General features: G+C 47.0%; 1 pseudogene; it reads right to left on the minus strand.

Moving 5' to 3' along the window:
• LOC140428110 (ribosomal protein S6 kinase alpha-3-like) overlaps window positions 1-25,189 on the minus strand; it is a 191,393-nt pseudogene that overhangs the window by 19,285 nt on the left and 146,919 nt on the right.

Genomic DNA, 25,189 nt, shown 5'->3' on the forward strand with positions numbered 1-25,189 from the left:
ATTCCTGTTATTCCTTCCAAAGTGAATCACCTCACACTTCTCTACATTAAACTCCATTTGCCACCTCTCAGCCCAGCTCTGCAGCTTATCTATATCCCTCTGTAACCTGCTACATCCTTCCACACTATCGACAACACCACCGACTTTAGTATCGTCTGCAAATTTACTCACCCACCCTTCTACGCCTTCCTCTAGGTCATTGATAAAAATGACAAACAGCAACGGCCCCAGAACAGATCCTTGTGGTACTCCACTTGTGACTGTACTCCATTCTGAACATTTCCCATCAACCACCACCCTGTCTTCTTTCAGCTAGCCAATTTCTGATCCACATCTCTAAATCACCCTCAAACCCCAGCCTCCGTATTTTCTGCAATAGCCTACCGTGGGAAACCTTATCAAACGCTTTGCTGAAATCCATATACACCACATCAACTGCTCTACCCTCATCTACCTGTTCAGTCACCTTCTCAAAGAACTCAATAAGGTTTGTGAGGCATGACCTACCCTTCACAAAGCCATGCTGACTATCCCTGATCATATTATTCCTATCTAGATGATTATAAATCTTGTCTCTTATAATCCCCTCCAAGACTTTACCCACTACAGACGTGAGGCTCACCGGTCTATAGTTGCCGGGGTTGTCTCTGCTCCCCTTTTTGAACAAAGGGACCACATTTGCTGTCCTCCAGTCCTCTGGCACTATTCCTGTAGCCAATGATGACATAAAAATCAAAGCCAAAGGTCCAGCAATCTCTTCCCTGGCCTCCCAGAGAATCCTAGGATAAATCCCATCAGGTCCCGGGGACTTATCTATTTTAAGCCTGTCCAGAATTCCCAACACCTCTTCCCTACGTACCTCAATGCCATCTATTCTATTAGCCTGGGGCTCAGCATTCTCCTCCACAACATTATCTTTTTCCTGAGTGAATACTGACGAAAAATATTCATTTAGTATCTCGCCTATCTCTTCAGACTCCACACACAATTTCCCATCCCTGTCCTTGACTGGTCCTACTCTTTCCCTAGTCATTCGCTTATCCCTGACATACCTATAGAAAGCTTTTGGGTTTTCCTTGATCCTTCCTGCCAAATACTTCTCATGTCTCCTCCTTGCTCGTCTTAGCTCTCTCTTTAGATCCTTCCTCGCTACCTTGTAACTATCCATCGCCCCAACTGAAACTTCACACCTCATCTTCACATAGGCCTCCTTCTTCCTCTTAACAAGAGATTCCACTTCCTTGGCAAACCACGGTTCCCTCGCTCGACGCCTTCCTCCCTGCCTGACCGGTACATACTTATCAAGAACACGCAGTAGCTGATCCTTGAACAAGCCCCACTTATCCAGTGTGCCCAACACTTGCAGCCTACTTCTCCACCTTATCCCCCCCAAGTTACGTCTAATGGCATCATAATTACCCTTCCCCCAGCTATAACTCTTGCCCTGCGGTGTATACTTATCCCTTTCCATCATTAACGTAAACGTCACCGAATTGTGGTCACTGTCCCCAAAGTGCTCTCCTACCTCCAAATCCAACACCTGGCCTGGTTCATTACCCAAAACCAAATCCAACGTGGCCTCGCCTCTTGTTGGCCTGTCAACATATTGTTTCAGGAAACCCTCCTGCACACACTGTACAAAAAATGACCCATCTATTGCACTCGAACTGTATCTTTACCTAATGCCGTGATCACTTCCTGGTGCCCTTTCAGAACTTTAAAAAAAAAATGTAGAGTACCCAATTATTTTTTTCTCAATTAAGAGGCAATTTAGCATGGCCAATTCACCTACCCTGCACATCTTTTTGGATTGTGGGGTAAGACCCACGCAGGCAGGGGAGAATGTGCAAACTCCACAAGGTAGTGACCCGGGGTCAGGACTGAACCTGGGTCTTCTGCACTGTGAGGCAGCAGTGCTAACCACTGTGCCATCCTGCCCTTTCAGAACTCACTGCATTTTCTGGCCTTCCACGTCTTTACCTCTTTTTGTCAATCTTTGGGACCTCCTGTCCCTTATCTTGCACATTCAACCAATGATTCTATTTATCAGTGACTTTTTCTGCTCTATAAAGATGGCATCCTTCCATACACTGGACCCTACTAGCATATATATCACTTTAGTGCCAACTTGGGGTGGTTGCCCTTTGGTGAAAACAGTCTTATCCTACACTTCTGCATCACTTTCTTCATATTCAGTTATCTCTATCTGTCATAATCTGCACCTAATTGTCCAACATCTGCCTGGTGCCTCTCCATTCTATATTCTCTGTTGGGATTTTGTAAATGTATAATCAGCGCCAATTTGCCTCGAGAAATGTACCCTAACAGTTTGATTGCCATGTTGCAAAATTGTCTATAACCTTACCCATGCTTTTCCAATCTTTCTGCCCTTCTCTTTTGTAATATACCATCCCCTGAATTTAAAATTATTTCTTAGGGCCACAAAGCTCACAGAATTTTCTGTGAAACCTCAGCCTTAATGAATATCTTTCTCCCTGCTAGCAGAGCATTCAAATGATCAGAAAAAATTGAACTAAACGCAGTCCCTTACAAGGCCAAGCGGTGATGCCACATCACAAAGCATTTTGGGATTTCTCCATTAACCTAATAGATAGGCACTGTAGCCCTGAACCATTTGAAGTGAATTGGACTGTCCACGTAAGGGCTAATTGGCAGATTAAAACTTGGTGGGTCAACAATGATTTTGTGAAGCATATCAATTACAGTGTGATTTATATCACAAATCCCATTACCAAAGGAACCTTCTACTGCTGTGTTCACTACTGCTCATGCATACTTTAAATTCATTTGAAATTTCCCCTCCATTGTCAGTTAGGAATTTAGCCAGTGCTCCCACTCAGGTTCCTGTCCATTTTTTCATTATCTTGTCCACAATTACCTTTTTGTCTCAACTATATATCACTGCTGACAAACTGAATCTAGTTGCCATGTCTTTGAGGTGTAACAGAAAAATGTTTTTGTCCTCATCCCATACATTCTTGCTAATGGGAAACTTACTGCAGGACGTGATGGTGTCTTTTTATAAAAAATAAATAAATCACATTTCTCACTGATCTCTTGTATAAGTTGAGTATACTTATCATCCATTAGTAGAATTTTAACCAATAACAAGATAGATGGGCAAACTGCAACGTAGTTTTAAAACAATTTAAACTCCTGTCGCCCTGATATCATCAACACCTTAACAGTGATTAGATCGATTAAGGGAATATAATGGGTCACTGTGTGCGGAGTCTGCACATTCTGCCCATGTCTGCGTGGGTTTCCTCCAGGTGCTCCGGTTTCCTCTCACAAGTCCTGGATGACATGCTGTTAGGTGAATTGGACATTCTGAATTCTCCCTCAGTGTACCTGAACAGGCGCCAGAGTGTGGCGACTAGGGGATTTTCACAGTAACTTAATTGCAGTGTTAATGTAAGCCTACTTGTGGCAATAATAAAGATTATATTGTCCCTATAATGCAAACTCTAAATTTACATATTTCCCCAAAACAACTGCCTTGTGTTCCATATCCAATTTCATTTGCAAGGGGCTGTTTAGCACAGGGCTAAATCGCTGGCTTTGAAAGCAGACCAAGGAAGGCCAGCAGCACTGTTCGATTCCCGTAACAGCCTCCCCGAACAGGCGCTGGAATGTGGCGACTAGGGGCTTTTCACAGTAACTTCATTTGAAGCCTACTTGTGACAATAAGCGATTTTCATTTCATTTTCATTTGAGCCTTTTTTATATAAACGGCTTACGCAATACAAGGGCATTTCATTGGATACCACAACTGTGCCGATATAATAGTTTACACTTGGCTATTTTACATGGAATTACCACTCTCTTTAGGTGATTTAAGTGTTATTATCCCTGAACCTGAATCAACTTGAACTTTCATGTTTCTTTACTTTACATTGGTCTTAACTATTCAGAGAATTCAGGTAACACTTTAACCAATCCACTCCACAGACTGTAGACATGCACCCACTGTCTAACACAGCACAATCCGCTACTAGAACACACATTACTGGGCTAAAAGTTCTGGTGACCAGGACATTTCCTTCTGACTGACCAGTACTGTCACCTTCCCCTTCTGATCCTTCCTTATCATATGTCATTTCAAAGATCCTGTTATTCCATTTCGGACAATTCATCGTACAATTAGTCACATCTGAAACACTTGTTCACCATTCCTCAATTATCACTGGGGGGAGTGGGGGGGGGGGGGGGGGGGGGGGGAGGTATCATTCTCCTGCCACAGTTACCCAATTCCTGTTGTCTGATAGAGCTATCAAAAGGATCTTGATCCTCATTTTTTATGCTTGCTTTTCTTCTTTTAGTCTTGAAATGTTGCCAGGGTGGAATCCTCCAACTTGTGTTACTGCTGAATGTCCCAGTGGTGCCATAAAAGTGGCTGGAAATGAATGCCAGAATTATTCCCCCCCAAGGTATCTGTTCCAAAAAGCAGATGGCTTTCAGAATTTAACTCCAATCAAACCCAAGAGCAGATCTATGCAGATCTATGTTCGATACATAGCGTAATCCAAAAATTTGAAAGCAAGCACTGAATTGGGAATCTCAAAATCTGTTATATAACCTGTCAAACTGCATAATATATTCTGCTATGGAGTAACCATCTATCCGTCTAAATTTATCAAAGTCTGACCATGCCACAGAAGCATTTAACAGAGCACCTTTCTTATAAATTGTGTCTATAAATGTTGAAATTTGCCAAACTTTCCTCAGTGTCCAAATGATGAACCTCTAGCTCTGAAAATACTTTGTGCCTGATCATGCTTCAGGTGGGAAGTGAAAGTGCCAAGGTCTTACCTAGCTTTCTTTGGCATGGACATATCCTAGGTCTATATATTCATTTCAAATCTTCCATTGGTCATAAGATTCAGCTTCACAGAGCATTTATAGAAATTGATATCTTGATACTTTACACTTGGTTTCAGCCATTCTTCTCAAAATCAAGTCTGGTTATAGAATCCCTCCAGTGCTGGAGGTGGTATTTTGGCCCATCAAAACTGCAACAACCCTCGGAAAGAGCACTCCACCCAGGTCCACTCCCTGCCCACCCCACCCTATCCCCATAACATAACCTGCACATCCCTGGATACTAATGGGCAATTTATCATGGCCATCCACCTAACCTGCACATCTTTGGACTGTGGGAGGAAACCGGAGAACCCAAAGGAAACCCACGCACACACTGGGAGAATGTCAGTCACTCAAAGGTGGAATTGGAACCCGGGTCCCTGGCACTGAGGGGCAACTGATGCCTCCAATATACTGGTAATAATATGGTCTCTCGTGCCAATTACAATCTTCTACCTGGAAAAAAGAACTCCAGTCTTCACCTCTAAGCAACCATTCCCTGCTACCACGTTGTACGGTGAAGTCCTAACTAACTGTCTATCCGTGCAGAGAGTGTTTAACTGAGTGCAGAGTCAACACTCCTCCACCCTGTCAGTGTCCCAGTTATCCCTATTTACAGGTGTACAAATACTCATCACCTATTTAACAATTAAATTGCCATTAGAACATAATATTGCATTTTGTAATTAAACCATAACAATGCATTTACCATTGTAACAATATCTTAATGTAATTGCCAGTAATATTGACAATGCTGACCAGGAACAACATCGCCATTCCTTCAGTCACTGGGTCTAAATTCCAGAACTCACTTTTGCACTGTGGGTGTACCTACACCACATGGACTGCAGTGGTTCAAGAAGGTAGCTCACAACCACCAGATCAAAACCCTGTATTGGGAGGGGAATGGAGACTGCCATTTGAAGTTTTGCAAAAAACGAGGAACACACAGACCGCAAAAGTAGCTCCACTTTATTCTATAACTTTGGAGACTTTGTTAATTCTGTACCACTGTGGCCATCCCAGACAGACCAGTCAATAATTTCCAATGGTGAGGTTTAAATCAATATTTAAAAAAAAAAAAAATTAAATCGATGACTGGGCCAGCATTTATTACTCACCCCTAGTTTCCCTTGAACAGAGTTGACTAGGCCATCCCAGATGGCATTGAAGAGTCAATCATATTGCTGTGGATCTGGAATTACATGTAGGCCAGACCAGGTAAGGACAGATTTCCTTTGCTAAAAGACATTAGTGAACCAGATGAGTTTTTACGAAAATCAACAATGGTTTCGTGGTCATTAGACTTTTAATTCCGGGTTTTTATTGGTGTGGAATTTGAACCCAGTTTGTCAGAGCATCATCCTGAATCATTAGTCATGTGACTATACCACACCACTGCCTCCCCAGAAGTTATATTTGTGTTGAGTTCTTGTGCTTCTGCACTAGATTCTGCTCAAACTACAGTGGCACAAGTAACACTGGAGTTTTAGGACAAGAGCCAGGGCAGATGGAGAACAACACCCAAAAGCCAGGAATCACACATTGAATTTTAAAATAGCCAGACATCTAAAGTAAACGGAATGGGGTAGGTTTGTCAAAGACACCAACAGAGAACAAATGGAACTTAAAAGGAATAACACAGCAATTACTAAAATTGACTCACACTAAGTAAATGTGGTACTAAATTAATTAACATGTAACATGGAAGAGATACAAATGGAATGTCTTTATTATGGTGGATTTTAAATATACAGAACAATGACTGTGAGGACCAAGGGCATAAAAGAGATAGGAGTGGTTCAAGGAGTAGAAAATCTCAGTACTACAGTGAGAGACAGGAGAGGTGAAAACCTAAACAGGTACAGGCAAGCTTGAAAGGGAGAATGAGTACAAACTAGTAAACATGATTACTTCTTCTTCGTGTGGGATCCACATTTTGCAATTCCCACCCATTGCCAATGACTCTCCTTTAAGATTTGGCTTTAATCATGTTTTTGACCAAGGTTTCCAATATTTCCCCCTTTGGCTTGCAATCTTTGTATAATTACATCCTGTGACATGCGCTAGAATGCATTTGATATGTTAAAAGCACTATACAAGGTTCAGTTGCTCTGACTGTATTCGTAACAGAAGACTTGAGCAACACGATGTCACCAAACCTTGTTGATCCAAGTAAAACCATGGATTTCAACATTAACAAGATGAAAGCCTAAAGAGGCTCAAAATGAAAATCTCCAGGGAATAATTTATACGTGCCCCACTTAGCCGTACATAGAACATACAGTGCAGGAGGCCGCCATTCGGCCCATCGAGTCTGCACTGACCCACTTAAGCCCTCACTTCCACCCTATCCCCGTAACCCAATAACCCCTCCTAACCTTTTTGGTCACCAAGGACAATTTATCATGGCCAATTCACCTAATCTGCACGTCTTTTGACTGTGGGAGGAAACCGGAGCACCCGGAGGAAACCCACGCAGACACGGGGAGAACGTGCAGACTCCGCACAGACGGTGACCCAGCGGGGAATCGAACCTGGGGCCCTGGCGCTGTGACGCCATAGTGCTATCCACTTATGCTACGGTGCTGCCCATACTCATCAAGAATTGTCGTTACTCTAATATCCTCTCCTAAGAGTTTTGAGTTAATGCAAATCATTTGCCCCATCCCTAGGAACTACACAGAATCCAAATGTTCTCTGCATGGAGTTTCAAATGATGACATTTAATTTTCAAAGACAAATTTCCAGCAAGTTAATTTGGAATGGATTTGCAGCTCTAAAAAACAAACAACATTGGGATATAGTCATTCATGGATCTAGACGATGGCATCAACTGAGGTCAACATTGAATTAAATTAATGATCTGACCAACAGGGCACGACCAGCTGATTTTACTTACTGACCAAGACAGTGCAAACCCAGAAAACAATAATGCAAGAGTCCTTCCTGTTTATTTCGTTTGTTCTCATTTCTTTTAGTTTTTATTATTTTGGTCCATGGACCCTTAATCAGGTTGTGCCTTTAAGTAGAAGATTCAAAGTTGAAGCAGTCTGCTTGCCAGGACCCAGTGTTCCCGGTTATGTATTTTGAAGAGGAGAAACCACACTCCTTGGCACTGAATGGATCTTAGAAATAGCTCTGGAGGGACTCGGTCTGATTGGTTAATTGGCAACCAATGTGTTGGCCAGGGGCAGTGTTCTGTCTGACAAAGTCAGTGATTGGTTCCTGCGTGATGCATTCGGAAAGAACTTAGCTTTTAGCAGAAGTGTTTAGACCTTGGAAGTAAAAGGAACACTCTCTCACTCTCTTTCCTGCTTAAAGTGAAAAAACATCTCTATTGTTCGGAAAGCAATGAATGCCTGGCACATCCTTTGCTGTGAATCTGAAATGATACTGAGTCTTCAAAAAAAGGTAGACTGCCTTGCCAGAGAAAATAATCAAGTCCAGAAGTACCACCAAACCAAAAGCCTGAAATTCAGAAAGATATTAACTGGAAGTCATCCCAGTGCATCAAATATCAATACACTTTTAGTTTATTAACTCTTTCCCTTTCCACCATCCTTTGCCCTCTGTTGTGTGTGTGTATGTGTATAGAGGGTTGGGAGAGTTAGAAGGGGAGGGGCGGTTGGGAACGGGGTAGTGGACAGCTTAATTATAGTACATAATAAAGAGATTACTTGTGTTTTAAAGTTACAAACCTGGTGACTGTAGTTTATTGGGATCAACCAAGGATCTCGGGCATTTTAAATAAAATCTAAATTTCACCCGTGTTGTGAATCCGGGTCACGTGGGGCTGGCATTGACCACGCACTAGCCCAGGGTGTGGTGACAACAATATAATATTCTTTTTAAAAAATATTTTAATTACGGCATTTCGTATATACATTGAACACAGCCAAGACCAGAATGGGAACAAACGGGAAACCTCAAATAAACAAACAACACCTAACCACCCCACCCCTCCCACGTTCCCTTCTAACCATCATGCCTCACTCATTTTAACCCGTTTATTCCCCCCCCCCCCCCACGGTCGAAGAAGTCTCTAAACGGTTTCCACCACTGACCCTCTTGAAGGAAAGTTAATTTTTTCCAGCCGAAGGAAATCCGCCAGGTCGCTCACCCACATCCCCGGCTTTAGTGCCTTCAAGTTCCTCTATCCAACAAGATCAGTCTCCGGGTTACCAGGGAGGTAAAGGCCAAGACGTCGGCCTCCCTCGTCCCCAAGACTCGCGGGTCTTCGGATACTCCGAATATCACCACTTCTGGGCTCGGAGCATCCTTCACCTTCAGAAGCTCGGAGATTACGTCCGTGAACCCCTGCCAGAGCCCCTTCAGCTTTGGACATGTCTAAAACATGTGAACATGGTGGTGCTCCCTGTGCACCATCCACATCTGTCCTCCAACCCCTCAAAGAACCAGCTCACCCTGGCCACCATCATTGTGCACCCTATGCACTACCTAGAATTGAATAAGGCTAAGCCTAGCACATGACGACAATGCGCTCACCTTCCTCAAAGCCTCCTCCCACAGTCCAGTCTCAATCCCCCCCCCCATTCCCCCAAACGTCCTCCCACTTCCATTTAACTTCTCCTATCGGAGCTCCCTCCCAGTCTATTAACTCCTTGTATATCTCAGATACCTTACCCTCAGCCACTCCGGTTTTCAATATTACCTTGTCCTGCAGCCCCGGGGACGGCAGTTCGGGAAAGGATGATACCTGCTTCACATAATCCTGCACCTGTAAGTACTGGAACCCGTTTCCACTGGGCAACTCATACTCCTCCAATTCGTCTCAACTCAAAAAGCTGCCCCGCCACAAAAAGGTCCCCATACCGCTAGATCCCCACCTGCCACCACCCTCAAAACCCTGCATCTAAGCCCCCCCGGTGCAAATCTGTGAATCCCGCAGGTCGGTCCCACACAGGCACCCTCCAACCTCAGATGCTACCGCCACTGCCCCCACACCTTCAGGGCCACCACCGCCACGAGGCTCGTGGAGTATATGGCCGGCGAGAATGGCAGAGGCGCCGTCAACAATGCCCCCTTACAAGAAGCTGCCTCCATTCGCTCCCATGCCAAGCCCTCCGCCACCACCCACTTCCTAACCATGGCTATATTTACTGCCCAGTAGTAGTTAATTATATTTGGCAAGGCCAGCCCACCCACCCCAAGCCCCCTCTCCAGTAATACCTTCTTTACCCATGGAGATTTCCCACCCCACAAACCCCAAAATCAGAGCATCAAGTTTCCTGAAGAAAGACTTTGGAATAAAGATCAGGAGGTTCTGGAAAACAAATAAGAGCCTCGGGTTTACCATCATTTTCACCGTCTGCACCTGCCCCGATAGAGGAAGCATGTCCCACCTCTTGAAGCCCCCTCACATCTGCTCCACTAACCGTGCCAAATTCAATTTATGTAGTTGTTCCCATCCGTGCCACCTGGATGCCCAGACACCTAAAGCCCGACCCACCACTTTAAACGGCACCTCACCCAACCTCCACCCTGCCCCCTTGCCTGGATCGGGAAGACCTCACTCTACCATGTTTAATTTATATCCGGGATCGGCCAAATTCCTCCAAAATATTCATAATACTCCCAATGCCTCCCAGTGGATCTGATATGTAAAGCAGCAGATCGTCCGCATATAGCGGGACCGTATGTTCCACTGCCCCCAAGCACTATCCATCTCCAACTCCCAGATGCTCTAAGCACCATTGCCAGTGGCTCTATCACCAACGGGGAGAGTGGGCACCCCCTGCCTTGTCCCACGGTGCAGTCCAAAGTACCCCAAACTCACCGATTCGTCCTTTTACATGCTACCGTCGCCCTGTATAGCAATCGGACCCTGTCCACAAACACCTGCCCAAACCATCCCAGCACTTGCCACAAATACTACCATTCCACCTGGTTGAACGCCTTCTCCGCGTCCATAGTGACCGCCTACTCCTGTCCCTCTGGGGCCATCATTATCACGTTTAAAAACCGCCTAACGTCAGCCGACAGATGCCTCCCCTTTACAAACCCCATCTGGTCTTCCCCTAGCATTTAGCTCCTCCTCCATTCCACAAGATCATGGCTGCTCTGATTGTGGCCTCACCACTTGTCTACCTCCAATAGATTCTTAAAAAGGAATCAATCTGTTAAGAATCTATTTGTCTTAAAAAATATTCAATGACTGCCTCTACCGCTCTAAGGAAGTGATCCAAACTCTCAAACCTCAAAAAGAATTTCTCCTCACCTCTATCTTAAATGGTAGACCTCTTAACCTTAAACTCTCTCTGCTAGTTCTGGTCAAACTCCAGTGGATTTAGGCCCAATCTTTCCTCAAGATAACCCTTTCATCCCAGGTATTAGTCAAGTAAACTACCTCTGAACTGCTGCTAATGTAATATCATTTTTAAAGTAAGGTCACCAAAACTGTACACAGTACTCCCATATGTGGTTTCACCAGTCCTCTGTACAACTGTAGCAAAATACAACTCTAGCACGCGAAGGCTCATCACCCGATTCGTCAGGGCAGTGCTCGCCAGTCTCTCTCTCTCTCTCCCCTCCTCCTCCTGCCCCACCCCCCAAAAAAATAAATCAAAAAACAAGGTTGATAAGCACGTAAAAAGAACTAGCACAGCCAACCCCACTCAGCTCACAGCCATGGTGCCGAGTAGACTGGCCGCCTGGGCGCAGTGGCAGCAGCCATAAGCTCGGGAAGCATTACCAGGACTGGCCTCTACTGCCGCAAGAACGTCAACTAACTACACCGGGCAGCACGGGCGAGTTGACACCAACGCCCCCCCCCCCCCCCCCGGAGACCTTTGTGCCCCCACGCGAGCATTGACCCCCTCCCCCCAACCCACCATGTGGCTCCCCAACCCTCCCTTCACCTCTCCCCTCAACCACCGTCCCCTGCCCCCAACCCAACATGTGGCCCCCAACCCTCCCTTCACCTCTCCCCTCAACCATTGCCCCGCTCGCCCCCCCCCACAACCACTGTGAACCACGTGTACGGTTAACAATGCCCTCTGTTTCTCCACAGGAGAAGCTCTCCCACAATCACCAGCAGAGGCTGGGTGGAGGGGTGCGGACATAAGAACCCTCCTTATCTTCGAGGAACAGGCCCTGGAGGTGACCAACAGAGCGGTCACCAATCAGGAGGTTGCCGCATGCCGCAGAGGTGCAGATCCACAGGAAAACTTGTCAAACTGGAGTTGTTAATGCCATACACACTGACCTAACTCTCCCACTGACCCATCCCTCACACTGACCATATGTCCATTCTCCCAAAGGCCCTCCAGCCGGCGCCGCCAGCCTATCCGTGGTGGCCCCCTTCCCTGCCTCCCATGAGACCTCTTCAGAGTAGAGCTCCAAGGATTCCACGATCGACGCGTCACAGCTGTCATCCCCACCCTCCACCAGCGCAGATACACGCACCTTGGTGGGAAACGTTGGTAGGCTTCTGGGGCACAATCGGCTGAGCACCACACAGTTGCAGATGCACATCAGGTGGAGGCAGTAATGCCCAAGCGAGACAACAGTCCGAAGTCTGGTGAATCCCAGGACCCAGTTGGGTCCCAGCCAGATACTGAGCATATGGAACATACTGTCCCAGAGTTGATGGAGACATTAGGGTGTGGCCGGGACATTGAGGGAGATGTCAGCGACACTCCAGCAGGTCCATAGCTGATTGGATGAGTCCCAGAGGCTACATGCGCAGGTGATGCCGCTGGCAATGTGTGGCACCGAGGCCAACACTGCTAGAGTGGCGACTGCAGTGGAGAGACTGGTACACTACATCGGCAGAATGAGTGACAGTGTCCAAGGCGTGGCGCAGTCAGTGACGGCCATGGCGGAGGGCCTTGGTAGACTGCCCGAATCGCTGGGGAATGTGACCCAGTACCAGGCTGACCTTGACAAGGTGCTGCGGGACATATTCCACTTTCAGATGGGAATGACCAAGGCGCTGTCAACACAATGGTGCAGACATGGGGGAGCCGCCAGGGCTGGCAGTGCCAGATGATGCAGAGGCAGTACCAATCAGGAGAGTGGGGCATTGTTGCACACCTGTGTTACCCTTCACCACAACCAGTATGACATCTTTGTCACATTCTTCTGTAACGCAGGCCGACCTACGAATCCTTGGCCCATTTCTCCAGGCATGCCTCCTCCCTTCCCTAAGCATACCATGTGCAGGTGATGGGTGTGAGCAAGCACCCAGCAGACAGGCAGGAGTCTGGCGCTCAGCTCTCTGCAGGTTATCACCCCCTGCCCTTGACAGTGACCTACTGATGGTACCGAGATCCCAGCACCCTGGAGTTATGTTACACATACCCTGGGAGGGTGGGAAATGTGGGGTGGGGGGGGGGGGGGGGGGGGGGTGAGAGAGTAAGGAGAGAGATAGCAATGAAGGACCAGGCCACATCCTCTGAAGTAGATGAGTACGAGGGCCTCCATAGTCCTCCGGGCTGCCGCCCTCGCCGCTGCCGCCTATGGCCTGTGAGATGCTACACGGATCCAGCTTGAGCCCTGGAAGGATCCCAAGGAGTAAATGTTCAGGGCTGCAGTGACCTTGACGGCCACCGGGAGCCCCTGCAGAAGCCCTTCTGCCAGGATCGTGCTTTTAAAAAGAGTACTAATCACCACCAGTGTGACCACTTGCTGGTGAGGCCATTGGATTCACTCCTGTTAATTGTATTGTGGTGATAATTGGTTTCTCTCCCACACCAAGGCAAGATCCCGATTTCACCTATGGGAGCAGGCCGTTTTTGGTCTCTCTCCACTATTCACCTGCCTCGTTCCGCTCGAGTGAGCGAAACGAGGCCGGAGAATCACGGCCATAGTCAGTCATTCAATCACATCTTCAGGAAGAAACATTTAAATATTAAAAATCAAAATCCAAATCACGAAGCAGCACTATTCAATCGCACAGGAAAGACATACCAGGCACTGGCTTTTAACTTAGTCAGTATATAGGCTATGCTCCGAAATATCTAAGCCTTTGTTTTAAAAACTGTCAATGTTTAACTTCAGAAAGGAATCAAGTTGGTTCAGAACTATTTCTTGAATTATATTTAACTTAAAAATGAATATCTTTCAAAAACAAGAGTCTGCCCATGATATTACAGCAAAGGAACAGCATTTTTCTCTATTGCTGCTAAAAATAAAAATGTTGGAAATGTATTAAATTATATTTACCCCCTGCGCATGCAGATAGTCCATAGTGTTTGTTATGGTGTACAGTACAGCACTGGCTTCACGTTCGGAGAAAAACTTTTGCCTGAGAATCTTGTCCAGCAATTCTCCCCCTTTCATGAGTTCTGTCACTAGATACACATATTTACCATCATGATAAACCTGCAAAAATGACAGCAAAATCATGAGATCTATAATTAACGCAGAGCTATTGCCATTTACAGAAACACTTTTGAGCAATAGTGTTAGATGTGGAAAAATTGTGTTTTATTCATCATTAATATACGGTACTACAGTGCATTACAGTACTGCAAATAGCAGGTTTGTACAAGGGTAACCTACCAAATTAAGAGAAGGCAGTGTGGCTAAACTTACTTACATCTTTCAAGGTAATAATATTGGGATGTTGCCCATATCGAAGTAGAATGTCAATCTCCTCAGAAGGATCTCTTTTGCTTTTATCAATTATCTAAAAAAACATAATTACTGTTGTGTGCAGGAATACAGCTATATTAAAGAACAATTAACAGCATCAACAAACCAGGTTTCCCCTTTACTATAAACATGACAATTCCTACAATTTTAAGTATTCTTAAAAGGAAGAGGTATGTAATATCACCAGTGAGAATCTACAATAAAGGAATGTAAAAATTAGCTCATTCTTTTAATGTCCGGCTTTCTAGAGATTTTCTTTGTTCTATTGCATAGAATCACGTAGACGTTTTGACTGTCACTACGGAGTCAAAACATTGAAATATCCATCACCCAACGTGCATAATCACCACACGAATCTTCTAAAGGAAATTAGGGACTGTGAATAAATGTCACCAAATCTTCATGAAAAGGAGGAAAGTTTAATGCTAGACATTCTTCAGAAAAATTTCAGGGCACACTTTTGGACAGATATGCAAATTTATTTAATTATTTCACAGGATGTGGGGACTTCCGGTGGCGGCATTAGGTGGAAGTCGCACTTTGGGTGGCTCCAGTTCCAGGCTTGGTTTTTTGGAATTTAATGCCCGGTCTCAGGGGCAGTTTTTGGATGAACAGGTGCAGGAAGACATAAGGAAGTGGGGGTGGGGGGGATGTCAAAGAATCAGAAAAATGCCGTCGGGATGAAGGGGGCAAGCGAAGGTTCACCGCCGAGCGAACTGGTCAGCCCAATGGCAGGAAAGATGGCGGAGGCTGGGTCGCTGGGTGGGGCCACGCCCTTCAGAGTAGAGAAGATGACCGAGGTGATGGCCGGGGAGTTTGAAAAGCAGTTTGAGCACATGGAGGTGATGGGGAAAGAAATGATAGCAGTGATGAAGGTATTGGTGGAGGAGGCAATAGCCCTGGTTGAGGATATTGGCCGAGGTGCAGGAGTAGGAGAGAAGTAAAAGGGGGTGTAGGAGGCTCTGTCGCAAATTAGCGACCAGTTCACCTCGATAGGCGAGGAGCTGCGGAGGGTGGTGGAGGCCAACAAAGGATTGAGAGTTAAGGTGGAGGATCTGGAGAAAACAGGTCAAGGCGGCAGAATTTAAGAATTGTGGGCTTGCCCGAGGGGGTGGAGTGCCAGAGACTGATTGTGCACTTTGCCAAGATGTTGGCGGAGTTGCGGGGGGAGGCGGAGGAACCCTCTCGGTATGAACTGGATAGGCCGCTGATGGTGGGGATGATTGAGGTGGTGATAGGTAGGGAGGTAGTAACACAACACTGGGACAGGCTTTGATTTCCCTGCTGTTAAAAAAGACAAGAACCCGACGGAATGAGTGTCGTACAGGTCCATATCTTTATTGAATCTGAATGCCAAGATATTGGCAAAGGTGCTGCCGGCAAGGTTGGAGGGGTGCCTCCCGAAGGTTATAGAAGATCAGGCAGGGTTTGTGAAGGGCAGACAGCTGTTCTCGAATGTTGGACGGTTGCTAAATGTGATCATGACATCGACAGAGGGAAAGGAGTCCGAGGTGCTGTTGGCGCTAGATGCGAAAAAGCCGTTCAAACGGGTAGAATGGGGGTATCTGATGGCGGTCCTAGAGAGATTTGGGATTGGGCTGATGTTTACAGGTGTGGGTACAGCTGCTCTATATGGAACCGATGGCGAGTGTTCAGATAAACAACATGAGTTTGGGGTACTTTGCTCTGCGCCGGGGTATCCTATGTCACCCCTGCTATTTACATTTGCGATCGAGCCATTAGCCATTGCTTTAAGGAGTTTGTGGAAGGGGATAGTTAAGGGGAGGGGGGGGGGGGGGAAAGAGAGAAGAGAAATGGAACATAAGGCATGCGGATGATTTACTGCTGTATATTTCAGAGCCGAGTACTTCGGTGGGGGAATATAATGCGGTTGCTCCAAAGATTTGGGTTGTTCATGGGGTATAAATTAAATTTAAAGAGTGAGTATTTCATGGTGTCCCAACCAAGGGTGAGGGCGGGAGCAGCCATTTCACAGGGCGGCAACCCACTTCAGGTATTTGGGAGTGCAGGGGGCGCGTGACTTTGGGGGGGGGGGGGGGCACTCCGTAGGCATAATTTTACTAGTTTGGTGGGGAGGGTGAAGGCCGAATTGGCAAGGTGGGACAACCTCCCTTTTGTCGTTGGCGGGCCAGTTATAGGCGGTTAAAATGAATGTGCTACCACGATTTTTGTTTCAGTGCCTGCCGGTCTTTTTACCCAGGTCTTTTTTAGGGGGATGCAGGCTAGCCAGGGTTAGGAAGGTGCTCCTGCAGAGAGGGCGACAAGCGGGGGGGGCTGGGCCTCCCAAACGTATTACTGGGCAGTGAATGCGGAGAAGGTGCAGGATTGGGGTAGATTTTAGAGGATAGGGTGTCCATGCAGGGGATCAAGGCCAAATAGGAGGAAGAGTTGGGGAGGTTTGGAAGAAAAGTTGGAAGAAGGTTTGTGGTGCGAAGTGTGAATGCCTCAACCTCATGCACGAGGTTGGGGCTGATACAATTGAAGGTCTGACATAGGGCGCACTTCACAAAAGCGAGGATGAGCCGGCTCTTTGAGGGGGTGGAGGATGTCTGCAAGCGGTGTGGGAGGGGCCCCACAAACCATGTACATATGGATCGGTCCTGCCCAAAGTTGCAAAGTATTGGAGGGAGGTTTTCAACACCATCCCGGGGGTAGTACGTGTGGACTTGGAGCCGGGTTCCCTAGAGGCCATTTTCGGGGTACTGGACTGGCCTGAGCTACAGGCGGGCGTGGGGCAAATTTTTTAGCCTTCACCGCACTGATTGCTCGTAGGCGGGACCTTCTGGGGTGGAGGTCAGCCTCTCCACTCTGTGCCTCGGCATGGCGGTGGGGAACCTGTCGGAATTCCTGACCTGGAGAAGATGAAATTTGAGCTTGGGGGTGGGGGGGCATGAAGGAGGGGTTCTACAATTCATAGGGTTTGTTTATCATGCACTTTCGGGAACTTGTTACCATTGCACACTAAGTGGTTTGGTTTGGTTTTTCTGTTTTTTTAAAAACTTATTTTTTAGCATTTACGAGTAGATGTTTCAGGCTGTATAATGATGGGGTAATTTTTGCTGTTGTTTTTGTTTTTCTTTTGTTATTTGTATGATGAAACTGGCGAATAAAATGATTATTTCACAAGATGTGGGAGTTAACGGCAGGCTGGGCCCGCATTTGTTGCTCCTCACTAATTTCCTTGAAGCTGGTGGTTAGCCACCTTCTTGAACCGCTGCAGTCCATGTGGTATAGGTACACCCACAGTGCTGTTAGGAAGGAAGTTCAGGATTACAACCCAGCAACAGTGGAAGAATAGTGATTTAGTTCCAAGTCAGGATGGTGCGTGGTGAATTTGCAGGCAGTGTTTCTCCACGCTCCTGCTATGAAGGAAGTTTGATGAGTTGCGACAGTGCATCTCAAATACAGTACACAATGTTGCTACTGTACATCAATGGAGGAAGTGAATGTTGAACGTAGTGGATGAGGTGCCAATTTAGCAGGTTGCTTTGTCCTGGATGGTACAGAGCTTCTTGCATGTTGTTGGAGCTGTACTCATCCAGGTAAGGAGAGTATTCCATCACACTGCTGATGTTTGCCTTGTAGATGGTGGACAGGCTTTGTAGAGTATGGGGCGATTATTTGCCACAGAATTCCGGAACTCCAGGATATTGATAGTAGGGGATTCCGGGATGGTAATGCCATTGAATGTCATGGAAAGATGGTTTAATTCTCTTGTTGGATATGGGTTTTGCCTGGCACTTCTGACATCCAAATATTACATTATTTAAAAACAATGGCCAGGGGGAAAGTTAAGAATTTATAAAATGAAAACGGGTGTAAAATATGAACAAAGCTGTAAAACACAAGTCAGAAATTATTTCAATACAACAGTAAATGGGCAGTCACTATGCAGTCTATATCTCTTTGTCACGGATTTCATTCTAACCACCCCCCATTATTTTAGGCTGAACCAGTAGGTTTATAACCTCAACATCCTGTTTGATTGCGACCAGAGTTTCTGACTCTGCATCATGAGGTCCATCTACTCCCACCTCTGACCCAATCTCAGTTCAGTTGCTGCTAAAACCTTAATCACGGTCAGTTCTGATTTGACTATTCCAGTGCTCTCCTGGCTGAAATTGAAAACCTCCAGTCTTGATAAACTTCAACATATCTAAAACTTTACACTCTGCAGGTGATAGATGTGAAGATAGAAAAGCAGCAAAATTCAGAAACAGGCAACTAACACAAGGTTTACTTGAAAGATGTTCTTCAGTCTAGAGTAGTCATTGAAATCATCCTAAATTGCACATGGTTTGTACTGCAAAAATAGTATGCACATACCTTGACAGCATAATCCATGTTAGTAGATTTGTTTACACATAGCTTGCAGATGGAGTAAGAACCCACACCAATGTCCTCTTTCAGGTCATAATTGTCTATAAACTGAATACTGGTTCTGTGCAACTGCAAAGGAATTGTGAGGCCAGTTACCAAAACAAGTGCTGCTTTCAGAATCGTGGAGTAAAATGCTCATGGAAGTTCAGAACAATCAGTTAATATTAACAATGGTTGGAAATACAACACCATCTCTTTATCTTCACGGCATCTTGGCGAGACTATCGCATGAGGATAACTAAATTGCCTAGGATTAGTCATTGGAGTTTAGAAGAGTGAGAGGGAATCTCATAGAAACTCAAATTTCTAACAGGATTAGACAGGGTAGATTCAGAAAGAATGTTCCCAATGGTGGGGGAGTCCAGAATTAGGGATCATAGTTTGAGGATAAGGGGTAAACCTTTTACGACTGAGGAGGTGAAATTTCTTCACTCAGGAGTGGTAAATCTGTGGAATTCACTACCACAAAAAGTAGTTGAGGTCAAAAGGTATAATTTGAAGGAAGAGTTACATATAGCTCTTTTGGCTAAAATGATGAAGGGATGTGGGGGGGGGGGGGGTTAGAGAAAAGAGAGGCAGGATCAGGATATTGAACTTTATGATCAGCCATGATCATAATGAATAGTGGAGCAGGCTAGAAGGGCCGATTGGCCTCCTCTTTTCTATGTTTATTTCTATTTTCTATGTATATTTCTATGTCCATGTATCTTCCACATATTCTGTTCCACTGCCTCTGGCCCGCGGGAACCAGTTTTCCTTACTTACTTTCAATTATCAAAAGAAAGGAATATTCTGTATAAATGTGGGTTGCTGGGAGAAGCAAATGAAAATAAAAATGGGAGAAGAGGACTCAAACAGTCCAGAGAACACAGGAACTGGAGTCGGTCAAACAGCATCTCAAGCCTATTGAGCCATTCGGTTAGTCACGACCAATCTGAATCTCAGCTCCATCTGCCTACCTTGGCTCTGAAATCCATAATACCCTTGAATAAAAAACTTTAATCAATGTCAGAGCTGAAAATTGTGATTGACCCAACCTCATCAGGGTTTTTGGCTGGGGAAGAGTTTCAGATTCCCACTACCCTTTCCTGGCATTGGAACTGAATGGTCTAGTTCTAATTTTAAGATTATGCCCTTAATATTGTACTTGGATAGATTGGCAGGTCAGGCAGAAACAGGTGCTATGGCCGACAGTCTAATCAGATCATCGGGATTATCTTGATAAAGAGGTTTAGAACAGCTTAACCATCAGGAATAGGAGTGGAGATCAACAGATGATAAACATAGGAGGAGGAGGCGGCCATTCGGCCCTTTGAGCATGCTCCACCATTCATTACCATGGCTGATCCAACTCAATAGCCTGATCCCACCTTCCTCCCATATTCTTTGATCCCCTTTGCCCCAAGTGTTATATCTAACTGCTTCTTGAAAACATACAATGTCTTGGCCTCAACTATTTTCTGTGGTAGCGAATTCCACAGGCAGACCACTCTCTGGGTGAAGAAATTTCTCCTCATCTCGGTCCTAAACAGTCTACCCCGTATTCTCAGACTGATCCCGACCCGGGAAAAAGAGATCATGGTCATAGAGTCATAGAATCATACAGCACAGAAAAGGCCCTTCAGCCCATCGCGCCTGCGCCAGTCAAAACTAACCACCTAACCATTCTTTTTTTAAATAAATTTAGAGTACCCAATTAATTTTTCCAATTAAGGGGCAATTTAGCGTGGCCAATCCACCTACCGTGCACATCTTTGCGTTGTGGGGGTGAAACCCACGCAAACACGGGGATAATGTGCAAACTCCACAGGGACAGTGACCCAGAGCCGGAATCGAACCTGGGACATTGGCGCCTTGATACAGCAATGCTAACCATTGCACCACCGTGTTGCCCTACTGCCTAACCATTCTAATCCCATTTTGCAGCACTTGGCCCATAGCCTGATATGCCCTGGGATTGCAAGTGCACATCTAAATACTTCTGAAATGTTAGGAGTCTCTGCCTCAACCACCCTTTCAGGCAGCGAACTCCAAATTCACACTACTCTCTGGGTACAAAGGTTTTCCTCACATCTCCTCTAAACCTTCTGCCCCATACCTTAAATCTGTGATCCCTGGTCACTGATCCCTCCACCAAAGGAGAAATGTTTGTTCCTATCTACTCTATGCCCATCAAAATTTTAACAGCTCAATCATGTCCCCCCTCAGTCTCCTCTGCTCAATCTCTCCATAACTAACACTCTCCAGCCCAGGCAACATCCTGGTAAATCTCCTCTGCACCCTTTCCAGTGCTATTACATCCCTCCTGGAATGTGGATTCCAGAACTGCACACAATTCTCCAGCTGTGGTCTAACCAACGTTTTATACAGTTCCAGCATAACCTCACTGCTCTTCAACGCTATGCCTCGGCTAAGAATGGCAAGTATACCATATGCCTTCTTAACCACTGTATCCACCTGCTCTGCTACCTTAAGGGACCAGTGTACATGCACACCAAGATCCCCCTGATCCTTGGTGCTTCCAGGGTCTTACCGTGACACTTGGAACACTTTTCAGAGCATCTGGTTGCCAGCCAAAGATTTGAGCAAGACTCCGAGCTAACCATTCAGCAGTTCTCAATAGACCAGGATTTAACCTGAAGCCCAGAAAGAGACACAGCAACTAAATATCACACCCTCAGTTGGCATGGCCCACCACAGTCAGGTAAACGTCACAGACTGCAATGAAGTTGACCAAAAAGATTTCAACAAGCACCATGACAGGCAGGTTTATGATGCAGATTTGCAGATTGGGTTCTTGATTATATATTTTGCCAACAAAAGCATTAAGTAACACATACACAGCAGTCTGGAAACTGCAGGTTAACTAAAGCTGTCTAAATTAATAGATAATGCAAGAGACACCACATTGAGGGCATCTTATTTTCCTGTTGGATTTTAAAATTGTTTATTATTTAAACCCAGCTGTGCTCACCCCCACTGCTCCTTTCACACTTCATCTACTCTCCTAGCGCCATGTGTCATAGTGGGTGACATGGTGACAGTGATTAGCACTACTGTCTCAGTGCAGAAGACCTGGGTTCAATTCCAGCCTTGGGTGACTGTCTGTGTGGAGTTTGTATATTCTCTCCATGCCTGCGTGGGTTTCCTCCGGGTGCTCCAGTTTTCTCCTACAGTCTGAAGATGTGCAGGTTAGGTGGATTGGCCGTGCTCATTAGTATCCAAAAGGTTATGTGGGGTTACTGGGTGAGGATGTGTGCCTAGATCGGGTGCTCTTTCTGAGGGTCAGTGCAGACCTGATGAGCCGAATGGCCTCCTTCTGCACCGTAGGGATGCTATGATTCTAAGTGTAAACTCTTGTATCAGGAGACGGGTTAACATTCTGGATATGTGACGTGCGAGGACAGATACAAACGGGTCAGAGGTCGTGGGACGGTGGAGCAGTGGTTAACACTTCTGCCTCGGCTAGAGGTCGGTCTGCTGGCAGATGAGGGCGGTGTGTGAGAGGGTGTGTGAGAGGGTGAGGAACTGTATGCAAAATTACCTGCAGGTCAATGACACAGGGGAAGTCTCAGCTGCGGTGCTCTGGGAGGCGCTGAAGGCAGTGGTGAGAGGGGAGCTGATCTCGATTCGAGCACATAGGGTCAGGGCAGACAGGGCAGAAACGGGCCGACTGGTGAAGGAGATTTTAGATAGACAGGAGATACACGGAGACCCCGAGGGCAGAGCTTTTAAGGGGGGTGTTGTCCACAGGTAAGGCGGTAGAGCAGCTTAGGATGGCAAGGGGTGCGATCGACAAGCATGGGGAGAAAGCCAGTAGAATGCTGGCACAGCAACTGAGGATGAGGGAGGCGGCCAGGGAAATAGGGAAGGTGGGGGGGGGGGGGGGGGGGGGGGGGGGGGAGAAGAGAAAGAGAAAGAGAGACTTGGTAGGAGATCCGGCAGGGCTGAACAAGGTGTTCAAGGACTTCTCTAGTAAGCTTTATACCTCGGAACCCCCCCGCGGGGCCGGAGGGAATGAGGAGTTTTCTAGATGGACTGACATTCCCAAAAGTGGGTAGGGGGGTTGGTAGACGGGCTTGGGGCCCCGATTAGGACTGAAGAAATATTGGTGGGCTTGAGGGCCATGCAATCGGGTAAAGCCCCGTGGCCAGGTGGGTATCCGGTGGAGTTCTATGAAAAGTTCTCTGGGATAGTGGGGCCAGTGCTGGTTAGGGCTTTTAATGAGGCACGAGACAGAGGGGTTCTGCCCCCGACGATGTCACAGGCCACCATCTCCCCTGATATTGAAACGGGACAAAGACCCGGAAGCATGTGGGTCCTACAGGCCGATCTCTCTGCTCAATGTAGATGCAAAATTACTGGCCAAGCTCTTGGCTGCTAGGATTGAGTACTGCGTGCCGGACATTATTATGGAAGATCAAACTGGGTTTGTTAAGGGCAATCTAAGAAGGCTGCGAAATGTGATCATGATGCCCCCGGAGAGTAGGGAGGTAGAGGTAGTTGTGGCAATGGATGCCGAAAAGACTTTCGACCGGGTGGAGTGGGACTATTTGTGGGAGGTGCTGGGACGATTTGGGTTCGGGGAGGCTTCATCGACTGGGTTAGGCTGCTGTTCCAGGCTCTGGTGACTAGTGTAAGGACGAATAGGACGACATCTGACTATTTCAGACTGTACCAAGGGACAAGGCAGGGGTGCCCCCTCTCCCCACTGCTGTTTGTGCTAGCAATAGAGCCGCTGGCAATTGCCCCGAGAGCTTCTATACATCATGGATCCAGTGGCTGGGATGGACAAAATCATGGGAAACCGGAGGGAATTCGGCCGGTTCTCACGGTATAAACTGAACACGGCAAAAAGTGAGTTGTTTGTAGTCCAGGCAAGGGGCCAGGAGGGCCGGCTGAGGGGGCTGCCGTTTTGGTTAGTAGGGGACAGTTTTAGATACTTAGGGATACAGGTGGCACGGGACTGGGGTCGGTTGCACAAGTTGAACCTATCTCGGTTGATGGAGCAAATGAGGGTTGAGTTCCGGAGGTGGAATTCGCTCCCACTGACACTAGCGGGGAGTGTGCAGATGGTTAAAATGACGATCCTCCAGAGATTCCTGCTCGTATTCCAGTGTCTCCCCCATTTTCATTCCGCGATCCTTTTTTAAGGTCAATAGAATTATTATGGGATTTGTGGGGGCAGGAAGGTCCCCGCGGGTGAGGACATTGATGCTCGAGAGGAACCGAGGGGAGGGGGGCTGGCACTGCCAAACGTTAGTAATTACTACTGGGTGGCCAAGCAAATGGATGGTTGGTGCGGGTGTCGGTTTGGGAGCGGATGGAGGCCGCATCGTGCAGCAGTTTGGCAGCCCTGGTTACGGCACGGTACTCCACCAGCCCAATAGTGGTGGTGACTTTGCGGATCTGGGGCCAATGGAGAAGGCACGTGGGGGAAGAGGGACCATCAGTTTGGTCCCCTATTTGCGACAATCACCGGCTTGCCCCGGGGAATATGGACAATGGGTTCAGAGCATGGAGGGGGGGCTGGGATTGAGAGGATGGGGGATCTGTTCTTAGACGGGAGCTTCCTGAGCACGAGGGCGCTGGAGGAGAAATTTGGGCTGGCGAGAGGGAATGATTTCAGGTACTTGCAGGTGCGGGACTTTCTACGCAGACAGATTCCATCCTTCCCACGCTTGCCACTTAGGGGGATCCAGGACAGGATAGTGTCCAGAGGATGGGTAGGGGAAGGGAGGGTCCTCGGATATATATAAAGAACTTAAGGGGCCTGAGGAGACGCAGACCGAGGAGCTGAAGCTTAAGTGGGAAGAGGAGCTCGGAGGTTAGATAGAAGAGGGCATATGGGCGGAGGCATTGAGCAGGGTAAACGTGACCGCAACATGTGCTAGGCTCAGCCTGATCCAATTCAAGATCGTCCACCGGGCCCACATGACAGTGGCCCAGATGAGTAAATTCTTTGGACTGGAGGACAGGTGCGCCAGATGTGCAGGAGGACCAGCGAACCATGTCCACATGTTCTGGGCATGTCCAAAACTCAGGGGGGTACTGGCAGGGATTCGTGGAGTTATGGCCCGGGGTACTGAAAACCAGGATGGCGATGAGTCCAGAGGTGGCAATTTTTGGGGTTTTGGAGGAACCGGGAGTCCAGGAGGAGAGAGAGGCCGACGTTTTGGCTTTTGCTTCCCTGGTAGCCCGGCGACGAATTCTGCTGGCGTGGAGGGACTCAAAGCCCCCGAAGTCGGAGGCTTGGCTATCGGACATGGCGAGCCTCCTCGGG

The sequence above is a fragment of the Scyliorhinus torazame genome, chromosome 8, assembly GCF_047496885.1.
Source record: "Scyliorhinus torazame isolate Kashiwa2021f chromosome 8, sScyTor2.1, whole genome shotgun sequence".
Taxonomy (NCBI): domain Eukaryota; kingdom Metazoa; phylum Chordata; class Chondrichthyes; order Carcharhiniformes; family Scyliorhinidae; genus Scyliorhinus; species Scyliorhinus torazame.